Consider the following 7,166-nt stretch of genomic DNA (forward strand, 5'->3'; position numbering starts at 1 on the left):
ATCGTACCGTAACCTAACCTATATCGTACCGTAACCTAACCTATATCGTACCGTAACCTAACCTATATCGTACCGTAACCTAACCTATATCGTACCGTAACCTAACCTATATCGTACCGTAACCTAACCTATATCGTACCGTAACCTAACCTATATCGTACCGTAACCTAACCGATATCGTACCGTAACCTAACCTATATCGTACCGTAACCTAACCTATATCGTACCGTAACCTAACCTATGTCGTACCTTAGCCTAACCTATGTCGTACCTTAACCTAACCTATGTCGTACCTTAACCTAACCTATGTCGTACCTTAACCTAACCTATGTCGTACCTTACCCTAACCTATGTCGTACCTTAACCTAACCTATGTCGTACCTTAACCTAACCTATGTCGTACCTTAACCTAACCTATGTCGTACCTTAACCTAACCTATGTCGTACCTTAACCTAACCTATGTCGTACCTTAACCTAACCTATGTCGTACCTTAACCTAACCTATGTCGTACCTTAACCTAACCTATGTCGTACCTTAACCTAACCTATGTCGTACCTTAACCTAACCTATGTCGTACCTTAACCTAACCTATGTCGTACCTTAACCTAACCTATGTCGTACCTTAACCTAACCTATGTCGTACCTTAACCTAACCTATGTCGTACCTTAACCTAACCTATGTCGTACCTTAACCTAACCTATGTCGTACCTTAACCTAACCTATGTCGTACCTTAACCTAACCTATGTCGTACCTTAACCTAACCTATGTCGTACCTTAACCTAACCTATGTCGTACCTTAACCTAACCTATGTCGTACCTTAACGTAACCTATGTCGTACCTTAACGTAACCTATGTCGTACCTTACCCTAACCTATGTCGTACCTTACCCTAACCTATGTCGTACCTTACCCTAACCTATGTCGTACCTTACCCTAACCTATGTCGTACCTTAACCTAACCTATGTCGTACCTTAACCTAACCTATGTCGTACCTTAACCTAACCTATGTCGTACCTTAACCTAACCTATGTCGTACCTTAACCTAACCTATGTCGTACCTTAACCTAACCTATGTCGTACCTTAACCTAACCTATGTCGTACCTTAACCTAACCTATGTCGTACCTTAACCTAACCTATGTCGTACCTTAACCTAACCTATGTCGTACCGTAACCTAACCTATGTCGTACCTTAGCCTAACCTATGTCGTACCTTAACCTGACCTATGTCGTACCTTAACCTGACCTATGTCGTACCTTAACCTGACCTATGTCGTACCTTAACCTGACCTATGTCGTACCTTAACCTGACCTATGTCGTACCTTAACCTGACCTATGTCGTACCTTAACCTGACCTATGTCGTACCTTAACCTGACCTATGTCGTACCTTAACCTGACCTATGTCGTACCTTAACCTGACCTATGTCGTACCTTAACCTGACCTATGTCGTACCTTAACCTGACCTATGTCGTACCTTAACCTGACCTATGTCGTACCTTAACCTGACCTATGTCGTACCTTAACCTAACCTATGTCGTACCTTAACCTAACCTATGTCGTACCTTAACCTAACCTATGTCGTACCTTAACCTAACCTATGTCGTACCTTAACCTAACCTATGTCGTACCTTAACCTAACCTATGTCGTACCTTAACCTAACCTATGTCGTACCTTAACCTAACCTATGTCGTACCTTAACCTAACCTATGTCGTACCTTAACCTAACCTATGTCGTACCTTAACCTAACCTATGTCGTACCTTAACCTAACCTATGTCGTACCTTAACCTAACCTATGTCGTACCTTAACCTAACCTATGTCGTACCTTAACCTAACCTATGTCGTACCTTAACCTAACCTATGTCGTACCTTAACCTAACCTATGTCGTACCTTAACCTAACCTATGTCGTACCTTAACCTAACCTATGTCGTACCTTAACCTAACCTATGTCGTACCTTAACCTAACCTATGTCGTACCTTAACCTAACCTATGTCGTACCTTAACGTAACCTATGTCGTACCTTAACCTAACCTATGTCGTACCTTAACCTAACCTATGTCGTACCTTAACCTAACCTATGTCGTACCTTAACCTAACCTATGTCGTACCTTAACCTAACCTATGTCGTACCTTAACCTAACCTGTATTGCGCCTTAACCTAACCTGTATTGCGCCTTAACCTAACCTATATTGCGCCTTAACCTAACCTATATTGCGCCTTAACCTAACCTATATTGCGCCTTAATGTAACCTATATTGCGCCGTAGTGTAACCTATATTGCGCCGTAGTGTAACCTATATTGCGCCGTAGTGTAACCTATATTGCGCCTTAATGTAACCTATATTGCGCCTTAATGTAACCTATATTGCGCCTTAATGTAACCTATATTGCGCCTTAATGTAACCTATATTGCGCCTTAATGTAACCTATATTGCGCCTTAATGTAACCTATATTGCGCCTTAACGTAACCTATATTGCGCCTTAACGTAACCTATATTGCGCCTTAACGTAACCTATATTGCGCCTTAACGTAACCTATATTGCGCCTTAACGTAACCTATATTGCGCCTTAACGTAACCTATATTGCGCCTTAACGTAACCCACATTGTGCTGTAACCCAACACACGTTGGGCCTTAACCCAACACACGTTGGGCCTTAACCCAACACACGTTGGGCCTTAACCCAACACACGTTGGGCCTTAACCCAACACACGTTGGGCCTTAACCCAACACACGTTGGGCCTTAACCCAACACACGTTGGGCCTTAACCCACCACACGTTGGGCCTTAACCCAACACACGTTGGGCCTTAACCCAACACACGTTGGGCCTTAACCCAACACACGTTGGGCCTTAACCCAACACACGTTGGGCCTTAACCCAACACACGTTGGGCCTTAACCCAACACACGTTGGGCCTTAACCCAACACACGTTGGGCCTTAACCCAACACACGTTGGGCCTTAACCCAACACACGTTGGGCCTTAACCCAACACACGTTGGGCCTTACCCCAACACACGTTGGGCCTTAACCCAACACACGTTGGGCCTTAACCCAACAAAACATACCGCCATCTGTAGGTCTCCCGCAACATGACCTCCTGCAACGACGATACCGTCATCTATGAGACGCCAAGCCGACTAAGACAGCGTTGGCCCCACAGTGCCCTTCGTTCGACCCCACCCACAAAGCCTGCACCCTCTGTCGACAACAGCACCCCAACGCCAGCGCCTCTGCCGCACGAAGTCGTGGACCGGCAATCACTCCACCTGCACCCGTTCGTGCCCCACCCCAACCGCCCAACTCGCAACTCCAGCGGATGAACGGCGGACTTTGCTCGCACTCGCAATGTGCAATCCACCCCTATAACGTGCGTTTCATGAAGAGTTATGTCCAATATGCGACATTCCCGCTGTCCATATACATGAGCTGCGAGCTGTACCACGTACGAGCTACAGACGCGATCGCGTTGCTCTCTGTACGAATGCAGATGCTCAGCGGCAGCTAGGAGGCGCTCCATCCATGTCGGTACCGGTGAGCGTTGCACTCGCAGTCGCAAAAACGTACGGCAAGTATATTACCCGGAAGAGTCAATGACAGTCCAAGCCCCCCTGCGTGGGAAGAGTCTTCCTAGGCCATGACCCACCGGAAGGGCGCAGCGTCCCCCACCCCAGACATGTGACGTCACACTATCGGTATTGACGACTAGACTGATTCCTTATAATCATTTGCCATACACCGGTGGAAGCTGCCGAGACGAGTAACTACATAGCGGGCTCGCCGTGTCACTAATGTACAGAGATACAATAGTTTCGACTGGAACCGGAGTAAACGTATACACGGCGCTGATTAGTAATAGATAGAGCCATCAGAATACAGATAATGTATACAACTGTCCGTATACATGCTGAAAGACTCTGCTCACAATCACACGTCAGCCAGACACTCTTATCACGCACTACTCTCTGCCTGTAACAGGCACACAGACAATATGTAAGCACCAGCATGGAACAACACCCAGTGCATCCTCTCTGCCACATTAGACAATCCACACTATCATAACCAGACCGGGAGGTCCACTCGGAAAACAGAATATCCCACCCTTCCGACAACCACCATTGCTCAGCTAAGCCACCAACACCCACACATGTCCCACACAGGGGTGCACCCAACATCACAATACTGCCTCCTGTCACACCACACAAACAATGGCAGGAATGAAAGACACAGGTCTGCCACAAGCATGGAATCAGAGCGCCGCCTGTTATGAGCCAAAGGTGCACCCTGACGTGGCAAATCCGATGATGCCGCAGTCATTTACTTACGATAATCACAATCAACAAACCGGCCCCCCCCCCCCCCCCAAAACACCTTTCCTTACAACAATGTGTACCTTAACCTAACCCATATTGTGCCTTAACCTAACCCGTATTGTACCTTAACCTAACCCGTATTGTACCTTAACCTAACCCGTATTGTACCTTAACCTAACCCGTATTGTACCTTAACCTAACCCGTACTGTGCCTTAACCCAACCCGTACTGTGCCTTAACCTAACCCGTACTGTGCCTTAACCTAACCCGTACTGTGCCTTAACCTAACCTATGTTGCGCCTTAACCTAACCTATGTTGCGCCTTAACCTAACCTATGTTGCGCCTTAACCTAACCTATGTTGCGCCTTAACCTAACCTATGTTGCGCCTTAACCTAACCTATGTTGCGCCTTAACCTAACCTATGTTGCGCCTTAACCTAACCTATGTTGCGCCTTAACCTAACCCATGTTGCGCCTTAACCTAACCCATGTTGCGCCTTAACCTAACCCATGTTGCGCCTTAACCTAACCCATGTTGCGCCTTAACCTAACCCATGTTGCGCCTTAACCTAACCCATGTTGCGCCTTAACCTAACCCATGTTGCGCCTTAACCTAACCCATGTTGCGCCTTAACCTAACCCATGTTGCGCCTTAACCTAACCCATGTTGCGCCTTAACCTAACCCATGTTGCGCCTTAACCTAACCCATGTTGCGCCTTAACCTAACCCATGTTGCGCCTTAACCTAACCCATGTTGCGCCTTAACCTAACCCATGTTGCGCCTTAACCTAACCCATGTTGCGCCTTAACCTAACCCATGTTGCGCCTTAACCTAACCCATGTTGCGCCTTAACCTAACCCATGTTGCGCCTTAACCTAACCCATGTTGCGCCTTAACCCAACACACGTTGCGCCTTAACCCAACACACGTTGCGCCTTAACCCAACACACGTTGCGCCTTAACCCAACACACGTTGCGCCTTAACCCAACACACGTTGCGCCTTAACCCAACACACGTTGGGCCTTAACCCAACACACGTTGGGCCTTAACCCAACACACGTTGGGCCTTAACCCAACACACGTTGGGCCTTAACCCAACACACGTTGGGCCTTAACCCAACACACGTTGGGCCTTAACCCGCTCTGTAATTGTCATACGACGCGTTAAATTAGTGTAGTGTTGCCTAACTGCAACCCCCGCAATATAGTTTGCTACTCGCACTGCCCGGTCCCCAGAGTATCGCTTCATGTTAAACACCTTGCAGCTATACACTGTAATGCGGATGGCAGCAGGACGTACATGCTCAATGCCCTTCGCAGTTGTTCATTGGCATTCGCATGGCGAAGCACAGCCTACGTTGTGGTACGGCTTGTGTCAACTGTCCGCTGATGTTGTACGTCCAAATCACACACTGTACTGCACATTGGTCCTCATGTACTGAATGATACATCGTGGTACATGTGTGACCGTACCACGACTGCGCCAACAACGGCGAACCATACGGTCCAAATATTGTGCACTCAGCTACGTGTCGTCTCCCTATAAGAGCTGGATTGCAGTATGGTATGCCGTGGATGGCGATCAGCATGAGCCGTCTGTTGATGTAGTGGTGCGTGTTGTCAGACGTAGTCGTCTCTTCTCACACACCGTGATAGCATGGTGCACTGCGTTCCACATCTGCGACATGCGACAGAGGCCGGTTGACAGTCGTTCGCGCAATGGACATCGCATACGTACGGGGGCCACCTTCCACGTGTTCGCGAAGCGTGCACATGTTGTTGCGTGTATGTGGGCAGACATAGTGTGTCGTGACACCTGACACAGGCATGCAACAATCGTTGAATTTGCAAATGGCGATGGACGTCTACGTTTGCTGGTGACGTTACGCAAATGAACAACTGGTAAACCGTTGTGGTGCGGTTGTTCTCGCTAGAGGTGAATCAGTGATGGCGACGATCGGTTGAGCTACCAACCGGTTGTTTCAGCGATACCCACCATGCCCACGAACGTGAATGGCATGTGGGTGTGAAGCGATACGCGGCGGTGGCTGGGTGGGACCGTCCCCGGCCGGTGAGGGGGGGCCTCCCGGCGTGCTGGCCGCGCGGTGCGTGGGCGCACGCGCTACAGCCGGCTGGTGGGGGCGGCCAGTGGCAGGCGCGCCGGCCGACGGAGGCGGCAGGCGGCGCAGCTGCGCGCCGGCGCACCCTGCACGCGGCGCCGTGCGGCCAAAGTAGGTCCTCGCGGGCCCGGTGCGAAGCGCGGTGGACATCTGCAGTGTGCTGGTCCGATTGAGGACTGTGTGCGCTGAGGATGCGCCGCCGCCCGGCGCTCGGCGCCGCGACGCCGTCTGCTGCTCGGTCGCCTCTGCGGTTCTCGCAGGTGGATTGTATCGCAGCTGTGCGGACGTGTTGGCGCGTGCGCTGTGCTGGGAGAGTTCGCTTCGGCACCCAAGTGGGGCTTTTGTCCTTCTGTGGCGCTGGCGTTGGAGCTGCCGGCCACCGTAGGTGGCGCGTGTTGTCTCCCGCCGGCAATGCCACGACAGCACGCTCCCGGGCCTCTGTCGGCAGCGGCAAGCTCAGTTGGGAGCACGGGTGGTCGCACCTAAAGCGTCTACTCGCCAAACCCCGGGCGATTGCGCCTCTCTCGAACCCGACCAAGTACTTAGGACGGCGCTGCGCGCCGCCGGGACCTGAGAGGGTTTCGAGGTGTATTGTGCAGGGGAGCTCAGCCTCCTCCTGTTTGCAGAATAATTGAGCGGACGCTTGCGTGTTCGCGCGGGCCCCCGGGACACACTCCCGGGCGGCCGGCTGCTCAGCTCTAGTTGACGCAGC

This window comes from Schistocerca americana, unplaced genomic scaffold (genome assembly GCF_021461395.2).
Source record: "Schistocerca americana isolate TAMUIC-IGC-003095 unplaced genomic scaffold, iqSchAmer2.1 HiC_scaffold_1705, whole genome shotgun sequence".
Classification (NCBI taxonomy): domain Eukaryota; kingdom Metazoa; phylum Arthropoda; class Insecta; order Orthoptera; family Acrididae; genus Schistocerca; species Schistocerca americana.